Below are 16,953 nucleotides of genomic sequence, written 5' to 3'. Positions count from 1 at the left end.
GTTCAAAACTGTAGTATAGACATTGAGGATGTGCTGGATTTTCTTCTCCACGTGACAGTCAATATGTGAGCAGCACAGGAAATACTGTTGCTTGCATTTGACAAAAGGTTGATGAGCTCTGACTCTCCCTCAAGGTTTTAAAGATTGGTACTTCTTTGTCTTTTTTAATAAAGCGGCAAACATTCTATGCCACATTTTGTGGCTTCCCATCCTACTAGTGGTTGCCTGAGGTGTATTCCCTAATGGTTCGGATTATTATAATTAGGTAGCCTATCCATGACCTTGAAAACTCCACTGGGATCAGCAAAGGAAGTTCTCCACAGGCACACGCCAGCTGTTACATTCCTGTAGTTAATGGTAACTTATCAAGAAGAAAGAAATCCCCATGATGCCAATGGAAAGAAAGATGCTGGACAAGGTTTCATTTTTTAAACTTTTACTGTAACAAACCAACTAAAAGCAACATAATTCAAACATTAATTAACATATGAAAGATATTTCAAATAGAAAGGTAACTTTCACCTCATGTAGCTGTTACAACAAAAATATGCCTCATTAGTTACAAGCACTTATATTGCTAGCTCAGTAAGGGGCACACAGTCATGAGACTAAGCCTAATTGACACTGTGACTGAGTAGTGAATTAGGTTCACATGGTTTAATTTTGGTAAATCTTTTTCAGGTTTAAATATAGATTAAGAATCAAGCTCTGCCATAGAACTAACCACCTTCAAGTAATTTAATTTAATAAAGCGGGGGCAGAAGTAGGCTATTTGGCCCATCAAGTCTGCTCCGCCATTCAATGAGATTACGGCTGATCTGGTAGACGGAGACTGAGTGAGTAGAGAATTAGGTTCACATGGGAATTTGGTGCATGGGGGAAAGAGGTGCTTTAAGTAAGGTTTATTGCAACTCGTAAAGTGTGTTAAGAATTAGTCAGATTTATCAGTATTAGTAAGATTTATCAACAGGCGTAAGTAATGTTTATCAAGTTAAGACCATGTAAAATTAATATAAGTAAACCAAAGTAAAATAAAGTTAATAAAAACAGAAAATGCTGGAAAAACTCACCAGGTCTGGCAGCATCTGTGGAGAGAGAAACGTTTCAAGTCTATATGACTCTTCTCTTACGGGTTTCGCACCTCAAGTGGCAGCTGGAGTCACTCTGGCACATCCATGAGACTGAGAGTTACATGGATAGCATGTTCAGGTGGTCACACCAAAGACCAGGAACAAGGAGGCAGAAAGGGAATGGATGACCACCAGGCAGTCCAAGAGAACCAGGCAGGGAGTGCAGGAGTCCCCTGAGGTCCCACTCGCTAATCGGTTTTCCAATTTGGATACTGCTGCGGGCATTGTTTTCTTGGAGGAGTGCAGTCAGAGCCAGGTTCGTGACACCACGGGTGGCTCAGTTGCACATGAGGGGAGGAAGAAGAGGGGAAGAGCAGTAGTGATGGTGTATTTGTTAGAGGAACTAACAGGCGTTTCTCTGGCTGTGGATGTGGCTCCAGGATGGTATGTTGCCTCCCCGGTGCCTGGGTCAACAATGTCACCAAATAGCTGTGGGACATTCTTCTGAGGGAGGGTGAACAGCCAGAGGCTGTGATCCACATCGGTACCAGTGGCTTAGCTAGGAACGGGGATGAGGTCCTGAAAGCAGATTACAGGGAGCTGGGAAGGAGATTGAAAAGCAGGACCTCTAAAGCAATAATCTCAGGATTACTTCTATCCTACATGCTAGTGAGCCTAGAAATAGGAGAATTGAGCTATTAACATGGAGCTGGAGAACTGGTGTAGGAGGGAGGGCATCAGATTTCTGAGGGATTGGGGCCAGTTCTGGGGCAGGTGGGACCTGTACAAGATGGACGGACTGCATCTTAGCAGGACCGGGAGTAACATCCTCGGAGGGAGATTCGTTAGTGCTGTTGGGGAGGGTTTAAACTAGATTGGCAGGGGGATGGGAACCTGAGAGGGTGCTCAGATTTGAGGGAAGCAAAACTGGTAAAATGTAGAAAGCAAAAATAGAAGACAGATAAAACATAGGCAGGCATCAAATAGGATCAGAATAGAGAAAAAGGTTAAAAAGCAGAATTAAAGGCACTCGATCTGAATGCAGATAGCATTTGCAAAATGATTGATGATTTGAATGCACAAATTGATGTAAATGTGTATGATTTAATAAGGGAAGAGACCAGTACATTAGTAAGAGAGGATCTTAGATCGAAGGAACAAGATATAGAATCACACTGGGCAGTGCTAAGAAACAGAAAGAGGCAGCAAACATTGGCAGGTGTTGTTTTTAAGCCACTAAATTGTTTTGGTAATGTTGGACATGGTATAAATCAGGAAATTAGAGCTGTATGGGTAGAACAGTAATAATGGGCGACTTCAATTTATACATTGACTGGCTTAACTAAATCAGTGCTAATACTCTGAAGGAGGAACTTTTATTTTTATTTGTTCATGGGATGTGAGCATCGCTGCCTAGGCCAGCATGTGTTACCCATCCGTAATTGCCCTTGAGAAGTTTACAGTGAGCTGCCTTCTTGAATCGCTGCAGTCATTGAATACCTGGTGTGTGTACAGATAGGTTTCTGGAGCAGTACATTGAGGAGCCAACTAGGGATCGGGCTATTTTGGATTTAGTGCTGAGTAATGCAAAAGGTCTAATTAATAACCTCAGGTTATTAAGGAGCATTTGCAAAATAGTGACCATAATATGAAAGAATTTTGCATTAAGTCTGAATGAAACTAGGGTCTTAAACTGGAGGGAGGAAATTATGAAGGCATGAGGGGCAAATTGGTTATTGAAAAGCAGGACCTCTAAAGCAGTAATCTCAGGATTACTTCTATCCCACATGCTAGTGAGCCTAGAAATAGGAGAACTGAGCTATTAACATGGAGCTGGAGAACTGGTGTAGGAGGGAGGGCATCAGATTTCTGAGGGATTGGGGCCAGTTCTGGGGCAGGTGGGACCTGTACAAGATTGGGAAATACACTAAAAGATTTGATGGTAGATAAGATTGGGAACTGAATATCCAAGGATATTCGGCATTTAGCAGGAATAGGTAAAAAGGAAATGAGGTGGGTAGCACTCTTAATAAGGGAAGAGACCAGTACATTAGTAAGAGAGGATCTTAGATTGAAGGAACAAGATATAGAATCACATTGGGCAGTGCTAAGGAACAGAAAGGGGCAGCAAACATTGGCTAGTATTGAAAGAAATACTACACAGTCAACAAAGGATATACATTCCTCTAAAGCAGAAACACCTAAAGGGGAAGGCAAATCAACAGTGTTTAATGAAAGAAGTTAAAGATTACATTAGATCAAAGGAGGTGGCTTCGTGCAACGACTAACTCACCTCCTGACTCCCCAAAGTCTGTCCACCATCTACAAGGCTCAAGTCAGGAGCGTGATGGAATATTCCCCACTTACCTGGATGATTACAGCTCCCACAATACTCAAGAAGCTTGACCCCATCCAGGACAAAGCAGCCCGCTTGATTGGCACCACAATTACAAATATTCACTCTCTCCACCACCGACACACAGTAACAGCAGTGTGTACCATCTACGCGATGCACTGCAGGAATTCACCATGGCTCCTTCGACAGCAGCTTTCAAACCCACAACCACTACCATCTGGGAGGACAAGGGCAGCAGATAGATGGGAACACCGCCATCTAAAAGTTCTCCTCCAAGTAACTCATCATCCTGACTTGGAAATGTATCACCGTTCCCTCACTGTCTCTGGGTCATAATCCTGGAACTCCCTTCCTAACAGCACTGTGGGTGTACCTATACCATATGGACTGCAGCAGTTCAAGAAGGCAGCTCACCGCTACCTTCTCAAGGTGGTGAAGGGCAACTCATCTCAAGGGCAACTAGGGATGGGCAATAAATGCTGTCCCAGCCAGCAAAGTCCACATCCCATGAATGAATAAAAAAAAGGATTCCAGAAAAGGTGGTAAGCCTGAGGATTGGGAGCAATTTAGAACCCAGCAAAGGATGACCAAGTAACTGATCAAGAAAGGAAGAGAATATGAGTGCAAATTAACGAGGAACATAAAAGTTTCTTTAGGTATGTGAAAAGGAAAAGATTAGCTAGGACAAATGTGGGCCCATTACAGTTTGGGACAGGAAAATTTATAGTGGAGAACAGGGTAATGGTGGAGAAATTAAACTGTTACTTTGGGTATGTTTCCACAGAAGAAGATAGAGAAAACCTCCCAGTAGTACTAAGCGACCAAGGGACTTGTGAAACTGAGGAACTAAAAGAAATTAGTCTTAGCAAAGAGGTAATATTTAAAAAGTTAACAAGGTTGAAGGTGATAAACCCTCTGAACCAGATGAGCTTCATCCCAGAGTGCTCAAGGAGGTGGCTAGAGAGATAGTGGATGCACTGGTCATTATCCCTCAAAATTCTATAGACTCTGGAAATGTTCCTGTAGACTGCAAAGTAGCAAAAGTAACCCCACTATTTAAGAAGGGAGAATGGAGAACCAGAGACCTGTTAGCTTGACATCAGTAGTTGGGAAAATGTTAGAATCTTTTATAAAGGATTTGATAACTGAACATTTAGAAAAGAATGGTAAAATTGGGCAGAGTCAACATGGATTTTTGAAAGGGAAATCATGTTTGGCAAACTTGTTGGAGCTTTTTGAGGACATTACTTGTAGCATTGATAAAGGGGAACGAATGGATAATGTGTATTTGGATTTTCAGAAGGCTTTTGAAGGTTAGTAAGTAAAACTAGGGCGCATGGGATTGGGGGAAATATACTGGTATGGACTGAGAATTGGTTAATAGAAAGCAGAGAGTAGGAATAAATGGATCACTCTCAGAACGGCAGGTTGTTACTAGTGGGGACCACAAGAATCAGTGTTAGCTCTACACTGTTTACAATCAAGATAAATGATTTGGATGTGGGGGCAAATTGTAATATTTCCAAATTTTCTGATGACACCAAACTGGGCGGGAAGGAAAATTGTGAGAAGGATGCAAGGAGGCTTCTAGAGGGCTAAGACAGGCGAAGTGAATGGGCTAGAGCATGGCAGATGGTATATACTGTGACTAAGTGTGAAGTTATTCACTTTGGTAAAAAAAAAGAAAGGCAGCATATTTCTTAAATGATAAAAAGTTGGGAAGTGCAGGTGTCCAAAGGGACTTGGGGCTCCTTGTTCATGAGTCACTGCTAGCATGCAGATGCAGCAAGCAATTAGGAAGGCAAATGGCATGTTGGCCTTCATCACAAGGGGATCTGAGTACAGGAGTAAATATGCCTTGCTGCAGTTGTTTACCGCCTTGGTGAGTCCACACCTGGAGTACTGTGTACAGTTTTGATCTCCTTATATAAGGAAGGATATACTTGCCATGGAGTGAGTGCAACAAATGCTCATCTGACTAATTCCTGGGCTGGTGGAATTGTCTTCTGAGGAGAAATTGGGGAGAATGTGTCTGAATTCCCTAGAGTTTCAAAGAATGAGAGGTGACCTCATTGAAACTTACAAAATTCTTACGGGGCGTGGCAGGGTGGATGTAGATAAGATGTTTTCTCTGGCTGGTGAATCTAAAACCAGGGGACATAATCTCAGGATAAGGGGTAGGCCATTTAGGACTAAGATGAGGAGGAATTTCTTGACTCAGAGGGTGATGAATCTTGGGAATTCTCTACCCCAGAGGGCTGTGGAAGCTCAATCATTGAGCATGTTCAAGACAGAAATCTATAGATTTTTGGAGACTAATGACATCAAGAGATATGGAGATAGTGCAACAAAGTGCTGTTGAGGTAGATGATCAGTCATGAGCTAATTGAATGGAGGAGCAGGCTCAATAGGCTGAATGGCCTATTCCTGTTCCCATGTTCCCACACAAATTTAATCTTAGTCTTTACAATTCAGCCTCCTCTATACAGAGTCTCTCATTTCCCATTCAATTGTTTCAGACTTGTGTTGTATTCACTAGCAACCGTATTTGATGCAACATCCATGGACATGGTTACCACTGACAAGTCGCATTTCCACAAACCTTCTCAAGCCCCCTCAAAACCTGTGCATCAACAACAGATAACACAGAATCTCCAGGGTCTCCCTTCTCCAAACCATTTAGACAGACTGGTGGGCTCTGGCATCACTGAAACAGCAGTAAGGTTCTCTTCCAATCTACAATCTGTTGCCCTTCCTGTCTTCAGCTCTCCACTCTTTCTAACTATGTAACATACACCGTAATACATTCCCTGCTCTATTCTTAGAGACCTGCTTTGACACCTGGATCTGTTCATAGGAACATAAGAAATAGGAATAAGAGTAGGTCATTCAGCCCCTTGAGACTGCCCTGCCATTTGATAAGATCATAGCTGATCTGATTGTGGCCATAACTTCACTTTCCTTTCTGTCACCATAACCCTTGACTCCCTTTTGAATCAAAAATCTGTCTAACTTAGCCATAAATATATCCTATGACCCAGCTTCCACTGCTAGCTGAGGAAGGGAGTTCTAAAGTCTAATAACACTCTGATAGAAGAAATTCCTCCTCATATGTGTCTTAAATGGGTGAGCTTTTATTTGAAACAGTGCCTCCTAGATCCAGATCCCCCCTAAGAGAGGAAACATTCACTCAGCATCTACCCTTTCAAGCCCCCTCAGAACCTTTGCAACAATAAAATAATCTCTCATTCTTTTAATCTCCAAAGAATATGGACCCAATCTACTCAACCTTTCCTCATAAGCTAAACCCTTCAACCCAGGAATCAGCCCAGTTAACCATTTCTGAACTGCTTCCAATGCAAGTATGCCCCTGTTTAAGGTGACCATAACTGTGCACAGTGCTTTGCGTGTGATCTCACCAATAAAGTTGTAGTAAGTCTTCCCTACTTTGAAAGAAAACTGTTCCATTTACAGAGAACCTTGCTTGTTCCTTCTTTACACAAATTCTGTGTGTGTTCTGAACTGTTAAACAGAAAACATTGGCTGACCCAATCCTACTGCAATTAGCTTTCTGTTTACCCTTTATTTCTTAGCTGTTCATCCCCATGGCAACCCCAGGCCATATGGGTATTTCTTGGAACCTGATAATGTCATAATCAGGAAACCAATTAACCCTCTTTCAGAATACTCCCCAACCCACTTTGGTCTTAAAGGGACATCACACAAAAAGAAAATACATGCTTCCCAAAGCAAATGGTTCATCACACTTTGCTTATCTCCAGTTGTTTCCACAGATTTTTGACCTCAGGTACTGGGGAGTAAAAATTGATGTAAAGTGATTGATGAACTGCATGGCTTCATTTGTATTGAGTAAATGTAATCTCTGCTCACCACCTCCCATTTTTCCTTTACAAGCATAATGGGCTTTTTCACTGTGTGTGTGTGTGTGTGTGTGTGTGTGTGTGTGTGTGTCTGTCTGTCTATCTGTGTTTTATTTTCTTCTCCTTTCCCTTTGGGCTGATTCTATTTAAATGCTGTTCATTTTTCATTTGCTCAGATCTGATGAAACATTAATTTCGCTGTTTTCACTGCAGATGTGACTGATGTACTATTTATTTCCAGCATTTAGTTTTAATTTGAAATGTTGCTGCTCATTCCGCGTTTTAAAACAGAGGATCAAAAACTAGCTGAGTATAAGAAGATTCCTGTGATCAAAGTTTAATTAAGTTGAAGGATTTGATGTTAAGGTATCAAATTCTTAGTTAGTGCCTATTGGCACACCAAAGTTAATAAACTTGAATTTTAGCACATGGTGACCATGGTGTTAAAATGACCATGGATTGCTGTGGCTGGTAGATGGAATGTTGTCATTTAATAAGGCATTTTCTTAACATATTTCACATTCATTGAGCATATTTGATGCAATAAAATGTCCCAACATGCTTCACAGGAATGTTATTGCACAAAATTTGACAACAAGCCATATAAGGAGATATTAGGATAGATAACTAAAAACTTGGTTAAAGAGATAGGTTTTAAGGAATGTTATTAAGGCAGGGATAGAAGTAGGAAGTCAGAGAGGTTTTGTAAGGTGATTCCAGATCTAAGGGCCTAGATAACTGAAGGCATGTCTGCCAGTGTTGGGTTAAAGAAAATTGGCAAAGCACAAGAGGCCAAAATTTGAAGAACACAGAATTCTCTGAGGATTATGTGGTTGAATAAAGTTAGAGTGTGGTGCATGGCCATAAAGGATTTGAACATGAGGATGAGAATATTGGCACAGGCTTTGTGGTAAAAATACGGTAAGGCTATCAGTGCTCATTGCTCTTAAAGAATAAATCAGACAGGAACTTCAGCATATGCAGTCAATCATGGAAATCAGGAAGTTACTCTGCTCCTTCAGAAGCTGCACCATACCACAAATTTGCTGAATGACCATTGAAAGATATGCACCCAGATTTTGTATTGATAATGATGGTGAAATTGTCAGTGCTTGCTCTCATCATCCCATTGAAACTGAGAGTAGCTTTGGAAATCTGCACACACAGAACAATGCGGAGATCCAGAAATTGCTGTCAGTAACTCTAAGCTCCTTCAGAGGATGCACTGTTGAAAACCCCAGAGGGATCCCTGAGATCCTTGAGCAATTAGTGAATTGTTGAAAACTCCCACTTTTACACTGTAAATTGCTCCATAAAAACCCTTGAAAAGGTTACATTTTGTTAATGAGGTGCGACTGGTGTTTTAAAGGTGTACTAACTTCATACTTGCTGCTAAATACTCTCATTGGTCCTGAAAAGCTAATTTTATATTTATCGAATGTCAAATTTCTCCATAAAGATAAAAAAAACACATTTTTAAATTAGTGATGTTTTACAATATCTTAACTCCTATCTTAATCCAGTCACAATCACTTATTCCACTACTTGAAAACTTAGATTAAAAGTGACAAATTGATTTTAGCTTCCTCGTTTGCTGTCTGTGAGAATAATTCAATGTGATTGGTTGTTTACTCTGCTTGCCAACATCACTGCTGTTGAATGTCTGGAGATTCCCCTGACTTAGTACCAGATTTAAACTGCCATGAGAAAGAGGAAATCCAGGCTGCAGAAATCACTAGATCTTTATGGACGGCTATCTTTGAGGTCAGTGGCAAACTGTTGATTCATTGCTGACTGCAAAACCCAACCCATGTAATGGCAGCCCATGAAGCTGCTACACTTATCCACTAGACACCCAACAAATTGGCCAGAAAATTTAAGGTTTGCTCATTTTAGTGTAAATGGATATTTAAAAAGAAAGACTTACATATATCTAGCATTTTTCACAGCCACGGGTCTCCCTAAAGCACTTTACAGCCAATTAAGTACTATTGAAGTGTAGCTACTCATATAGGGTAGGCAACATGACAGTCAATTTGTGCACACCATCTCCCACAAACAGCAAGATGATTATGGTCATGTAATCTGTTTTCTAGGGATAAATATTGGCCAGGACAATGGAGATAACTATCCTGCTCATCTTCAAAATAGTGCCATGGGATCTTTTATGCCCCCTGAGAGGGCAGGCAGGGCTTCAGTTTAACATCTCATCTGAAAGACTGCCGCTCTGATAGGGCAGTATTTCCTCAGTACTACACTGGAGTTTCAGCCTTGTTTTTTGTGCTGCATGCTTGGAGTGTGATTTAATGGTGCTTTGTCTTAATTACTACCATAAAACATCTCTGGCACAGGAAATTAATTTGTACAAGTGCTGAATCTCATTTCTTAAGATCTTAATTATTGTTGGAGATTTCACAAACTAAAAAGGTAAATTATTTTTTCTAACTTTCTCTTTGTCTCTTTAATCTCTCTCTCTTTATCTCACCTATCTTTTTTGCTATTTATTCTTCTTTTTGAAAATGATTTTAGATTAAATTAAATATTGTAACCAACCACATATCCCAGGAAGAGTTCTTTAACCTGATTGGTTAAGGAGAAACACAGTTCCTTGCCCAGTTTAAACAGGACCCAGAAGAGGGCGCTAAGCTGCAATTAATTTCTAATTACAGCAATTTACAGTACAAAAGGCCATAGAAAGTCTGTGCCAAGTACAAATGTAATGGAGGACTGGTGAGTTCATTCACTGCTGAAGATAAAATCTGAGCCATTAAATTTGAGTTGCTGCTGTTGTCATGATCAGGTGATGAAGGAAAGACTAGTTCCGCTCTTTTTCCACTTCTCCTTTGACCGCAATAGGATTTTTTTAAAAAAAGGACATGCTCTTTAATTCAGTGAGCGTCCAATAAAAGTTAATGTTATATGGATCTTGCAGATGGATGACTTGGGTGGTTTCAGGCTGGGCTTGATGGTCCCTCAGGATTCAGCATTGAAATGGTTTAAAGATGTTGATGGATGATTTATCAGTTCTGCTGGAGGCAATGGCTGCTGGGTTGATAAAGAGAGAGAGAGACCACTCCTGCTTCTTTGGTGCTGCTCCTTCTTTTGATCTGTGGCCGGGCAAAAAGCAGCTTCTTAAATGCAAAAGGGTCAGTGGAGGAGGGTGGGGTGGGGTGGGATAGTTGTTTCATCACATGGCCCCCTCTCTCACCAAGTGACCAGTTACTGAAACATGGTCATAACAAATTGATTCTAGGTCCATGGTTTAGATTAGATTATGGCTGGATGAATTTGTTTCCCAGTAAGGGTCCATTGTCCAAAGTGATTATGGCTAATGCTTGGTCCCCACCTGGCTGAGTACAGAGATGGGCTGCATGTTTTGTGAAAGGATCAGGAGGTCACAACCCTTCAAGGTGATTGTCTCTGATGGGGTTTTCTAGACAGGCTGACTCAATGTTAATGGCTCGAGAACGTGTATAGCACAATGATGCAAATGTTTGTCCATCTTAGAAATTGCTGTTTCAAACAGCTGGAATATTGTTTCAGTCTTTTAAAACTCAAGCAGTGTTTCAGCCCAATAATAAATAAAGATATTTTTGATAAAGCATGGCTTTGTAACACTATGTTATAGTTGTAGTTATATGTATGACAATATTGCTTGGTGATGATTGTATTGCCTGTGTCAATAAAAATTATACTAATTTTAGTCTGGATCAATCTGGCCTTCAATGTGATATTTTTGTTATCTGGAATATGCAGAGACAAAGTCAAGGCGTCTGAGTAAGGGCACATACCTCCAAACACCTCATCTCCCAACCCTTCAAACACCACATGCCCTGCATGTGACAGAATCTGCACATCACACATTGGACTTAGCTATTTCAGAACTCATCGAACTGGATTGGAAGCAAGTTACCCTCGATCCCGCGGGATTGCCTAAGAAGATTTTCATTATTTAAAAAGATTGATAATGTATGAGGAAAGATTGGGAAAAATATCTTTTGGTAAATCTTATTGAGAAATTTAAAATCTTTAAAGTGATAGATAAACTTGATTTAAGAGAGATGATAAATATTAACAGAAAACCTAGAACAATTACATACATTCAAATTGGGAGAGAAAAGATGAGCACATAAATAAGATATAACTTCCTCACACAGAGGACGTAATAGCCTACTTCAGAAAGCAATGATAGTGAAGGATGTTATAAAATTCTAGATGGTAATGGATAAATTTTCAGCATACTACGTGACTGAAGGTTATCATGGGTAAAGTTTAATATGAAAACTAAGGGTGGAATCATCCCAGATTTGCACAGAGTGCAGTAGCGGGTGGGATAAAAGTAGTTATATCCACCAGCCACAATGGTGGGTTTTCACGCCTTATCGTCCCATTCCTGTCTCATTAGTTATGCAGTCACAGGAAACACACAGTCTCGCTGGTGGGCAGCCTCCGATTTGCCCACCATGCCATTCCTCACACAAAGCGCCATATTTAAAATGCAGCTGCAGGTACACTTCTCAATGCTTGCAGCCCAGGACTGCTCTGGTGAAGACATGACCTGAAAAGCCAAGAAGACTCCAGCCCCTCGATTCAGTGACACATCCCTGCATGATGAGATGTCCTCTACTCCTGATCTGGCCGCAGGAGGCCCATCGATCTCACCATTCCGGCTTGGGAGGTGGTGGCAGAGGTGTTCTGTGCCAATACTGTACACAAGAGGTCAGCCATCCATTGCAGGAAATGGATAAATGATCTCATCCATGCTGCCAGGGTAAGGCAACCATCTTATCACTCTGAATTCTCACACTGAGGCCATCAAACATTCACTGCTATCTCACTCACTGCCAGCTCAAAGCACATCACCACTCACCCGCTCATACACACCCTCACATCTCCATCTGGCCTCATCTCCTCTGGAGGCTGCCTTCTCAGCTTGCATCATCTTGAGGGCACTTGCACAGATCAACATGCCCCTCACACACATCCTGGGATACTCCCCATTCCCCAGTACAGACCTCACCCTGCAGCCTCTCCCCTTCCCGGAGGCCCCTTCCCCAAGCAAGCTCTGGCCCTGCAGCCATTGAAAAGCCACCCCCACTTATGCTGGCATGGTAGGTCGAGACCTGCCCGTTAGCCCCCCTTACAAGTGATGTGGTGCCTTCTGTGAAGCCTGGCGCCAATGACCATGAGTGCTGCCCAAAGCAAGGTAGGCAAACAAACCTCGAAGTCCTAAATGAAGTGCAGCTTGTCAGGTGCATGTCACTTAGGTACAGTTGTGAAACACATCGGCGTGCAATCACGCTGACATGCCCCAATTATCCAACATGATAGGATGATTTTGGCGAGCAGGGCTTATAATGAGATGAAGTATTGAAATTAGGTTTCTGACGCATGGCGGTGGGAAATGCAGCCCACCATTGATGGGTGGAGCAGACAATCACAAACTGGTGTCACTATGGCATGAAACCGATTTTTGGCCATCTCGTCATATTGTCCCCATCCCTGCCCACCCACCATGATGCCGGATGCCAACGGGGCTGGAAAATTCTGGCCTAAGTGTTGGAATTGCCACAAGGGATCTTGTCTATTCCTGTATGTCCCGATAGTTCCTCAGGACATGGGCAATAGGATGCGTGTTGATGGGACTGAGGGTTAGGTTGTAGGATATAATTTAGTTAATAATGTCATTGGATCATGGGTACCCATGGTTTCCTGAGAGCTACCTGGAATTGGGTTGGGCAGGAATTTCCAAGTTACCCACAGTTTTTGACTTGCCCAGGAGTTAGCTTGGTTTAAACAGTCCAGTAAATTGAGTGAATATTGTAGGAACTGATGGCCCATACCAGCCCATTTTTCTGTGTTTTGGAGGACTCTATGTGAACAATAACTCACAATTTGATGTACTTAGGTTGATAATTGGACTTGGCCAAATTAATCATTAAGCATGTAATTAGTAAAAAGTGTGCTATATTACAAGATCTGCTCTTATGTAATATCGATTATCACTTAAAAAGAATGTGTTTCAACAGCTCAATATGTTACACAAGCTACAATTTATTTTCATGAAGTATTATTTTGGATCTTTTTCAAAATTTTACTGTACTTACATTTGGTAATATTTCTTTGTGCATTATCCCTGTGGTAACTTCCGGAATCTACATAGTGGTGATAACAAACCCTGTATCCATGTGCATTCAGGTGGCACTGTACATTATAATGATTTGCTGGGAGTGGATCTGGCTGGGGATCTTCCCAACACTATAGGATCCTTTCTTATATTGAGTTTGGGATCTCCTGGAAGTTTCACAAAGATACAATTAGCTGCAGCTCGAGTAAGCGGGTGTAGGGGTGTGGATTCAGGAAACGGGGGCTGAGCCGAGTGGCAGCGATTGGTCGTAATGGGGGTTGCAGTGGTGATCGATTCCTTTTAATGTGCGGTCAGAAGGGGCATTCCTGTTCCTCCCAGTTCCACTCTCACGTAATTTCTTAACTTTTTAGACGGGCCTAATAAGCAATCTCTCGGCTTGATTTTCCCCGAGTACAGGCAAACCAATCGTGTGGAGGGCCCTCAAAACAGGTGTTAACACCTTTTTTATAATGCAAAACCTATAACTACTTCAGATATAGGTAAAAGATGCATTTTTTTTGTCCTTGCCCTGTGGCGCAAATATGCGCACTCTTCCCACCTGCCAGATTAGGGGTTGGTAGTCCAGAACAATTCAAAAATCAGATGCTATGCAGTCCGATTTCCAGACCATAAAGTTCCATTGCATTAATTTTCTCATCATGGCAGCTACAACTATATTTTCTGCTTGGCAGAATCAATCCTGCTAGCACAGAATGTGCGAACAGGTGCCAGGAAATTGGGCAAGGATCCATTTAGGACACCTCAAGTGCACCTTACATGAAGTATGTGATAGTTTCATTTAAACATTTAAATCTATGGAGATAATGCTGAGACTGATTTTTGCCCCATCTGTTTAGAATGTGATTGCACTGCGTTCTGCTCTTCCGTCAGGAGTTTTTGTAAAATGATGTACGATGGAGCTATTAAAAGAAACTTTATTTTGCCTATTCACTTTCACCTTTTTCCTCCCCAATATCTTTTTAGTGCTGGCTTTTGTTTTTAGTTAATTTATTTTCAAAGCATGTTTGCAGAACACATGGAATGTTTATGTTGAAACAAAAATAGCTGAAGATTATCTGCAAAAATCACATGGAAGTTGACTACACTTTAAAGATTTCAGTAGAACAGTCAAATCCTAAAAGGGGAAAATCAGCTTTTTAAGTTCATGCTTTCTTGGGAATACAGGAAATGATCAGACATCTTGTACAAAGCTGTAATGCTGCGGTAATCATGAAATGAAGTTAAACTTATTGCTGAGGATTGCTTAGTACAATAATTCAAGAATACTACAAGATGAAAGAAGGCATTGCCAATAAAATCGTCAGCTTTCAGAGCCAGACAACATTCACTTACCAACATGAACCCCTGGAATCAGTGACTGAGGATAACTATATTTGCAGGCTCTGGGTCAGGACAGAGCTAATCACAGAGCTGTGTTCTGATGAAAGGTCATTGACCTGAATGTTAACTCTGTTTCTCTCTTCACAGATGTTGCCAGACCTGCTGAGTATTTCCAGCATTTTCTGTTTTATTTCAGATTTCCAGCATCCGAAATATTTTGCTTTGGTTAGAGTTGTGTGTTTGCTGCAAGGTGATCATGAAATATTAAGGTGAACCTTTAGTTACTTTTTCAGCTACATTTCCTACTGTGCAATTTAAACATTGACAATTGCTACCAAACATCATACTAGTTCTGTCGAAGGGTCATGAGGACTCGAAACGTCAACTCTTTTCTTCTCCGCCGATGCTGCCAGACCTGCTGAGTTTTTCCAGGTAATTCTGTTTTTGTTTTATCATACTAGAACTACCTATTATGTTCCACTTTCAGGAATTATGCTACATACAATTCAAAGCTGGAATATCTTTGTGGATGGGTCTTGCCTCAATCTTTAGAACATTAGCATAAGACCACTTAATTGTAATCCATATGCTAGCATTAACATGTGTAGCTCACAATGCAAATATTTATCTTACAACTGGAGAAAATTCAGGGCAAACCTTGAGTCTGAAGCTGAGAACCAGTCCGACACAAATCTGCAGGCAAAGTAGTAAACAAGCTATTTATTAATGGAGGCAAGATAATGTAGAGGCCATAATTCAAGTAAAACAGAGGTTTCACTCTGTTAGATATTAGTGTTCTCAATCCAATTGTTCATTGTTCATAGAGATACTCAACAATTGGCCATTAAGAAACTAGAATGATTGAAGATTCAAAAACCACAGGTCCCAGTACATACTGTACAATCACTTTAATAGATGATAATAAATACTGCGAGCTGCAGCAGGACTTCCCAGCTTGTCAGTTTCACTGAAGCAGCTTTCCCTGCTGTGCCCTTGCCTCAGTGATCCTGCTGGATAGCTGACAAGTTGGGAAACAGATGCCCTGGCTGATAAAGGCATAAATCAGGGTTAAAACACTACTTAATAAGCTATTTAAATATTTTAATTACTTATCCGACAGCTGCACGTGGGTTCCCTGCTTACCTTAACTCCTGACCCGATGAAGACTGGAACTCCCAAAATTAGTCACAGCTTTTCCTTCAACAGTTTTTGAACCACTAGCCCTGACCTATAGAAAGGCTACATTTCCAAGCCGAGCTGGTGGGAAAGGATATGGGGAGGAGTTCTGGTCAGAAGACTCAGAAATCTGTTTCCCCAAATGCTGTAGTGTTTTAACTACTGTGTTTGTTCCCTCCTCTCTCCCTCCACCAATAAAATCTCCATTCAGAAACCAGCCAGGCCGGCAGGCTTGGTTCCCTGTCTGGTCAAGGATGCTGCAGGAGAGGCTGCAGCTGGCGAGGAGCCAGTGAGCTTCTTTTTGCTGGGGTAGAAATTATGAGTTGGTGGGGATGGGTTGGTGGGGATGGCTTGTAGGGCTGGGGAGTGGTTGGAGACAGATCAGAGCAGGATTGGGGGAGGGGCTAGTGATTCTGTTGGTTGTTGAGCACCTTCCCCCTGGGAACTGGATGGTTGAAAGTCTCCTTGTTCCACCTTTGTTAAAACTAGCAGCAGGTGGGTTCAAGATGGGTTGGATTTGGGCCTGGAGATTTAAAAATTAGCTAACATCCCACCCAGCCCAAACCCAGATGTTTTTTGGAGTTATCCCCTCACGAATTCTGACAGGCTTGTATATTATTCCACTTAGGGTGGAATTTTAGGGCCCCTCCCGCCAGTGGGGTTTTCCGGTCCCATCGAAGTCAATGACCTTTGAATGGCTCACTCGCCGCATTTTCCGGCCCCGCCTCCACTGCAACAGCGCCATAAAATTCCACCCTTAGCTTATAACCATCTTCGTCAGTCATTCACTGACAGGAAGAGAAAGAAAAACTAAGTTGCTCTGAACCTTCTTTGGGGTACACTGCAAGATATTGCATGATAATCATAGGGTGCTGGTTTGACACATCAGTGTACATTGTAATACTGAGCTAATATTCACAGTAAAATAGTGGATTGGCAAAAAAACTTTGGAGAAGTTAGGGCAAATAGAAGTGCAAAAGTGTTACTGGGAAATTATGCATC

This window comes from Carcharodon carcharias, chromosome 3 (genome assembly GCF_017639515.1).
Source record: "Carcharodon carcharias isolate sCarCar2 chromosome 3, sCarCar2.pri, whole genome shotgun sequence".
Taxonomy (NCBI): domain Eukaryota; kingdom Metazoa; phylum Chordata; class Chondrichthyes; order Lamniformes; family Lamnidae; genus Carcharodon; species Carcharodon carcharias.
This window is presented reverse-complemented; position numbering follows the sequence as displayed.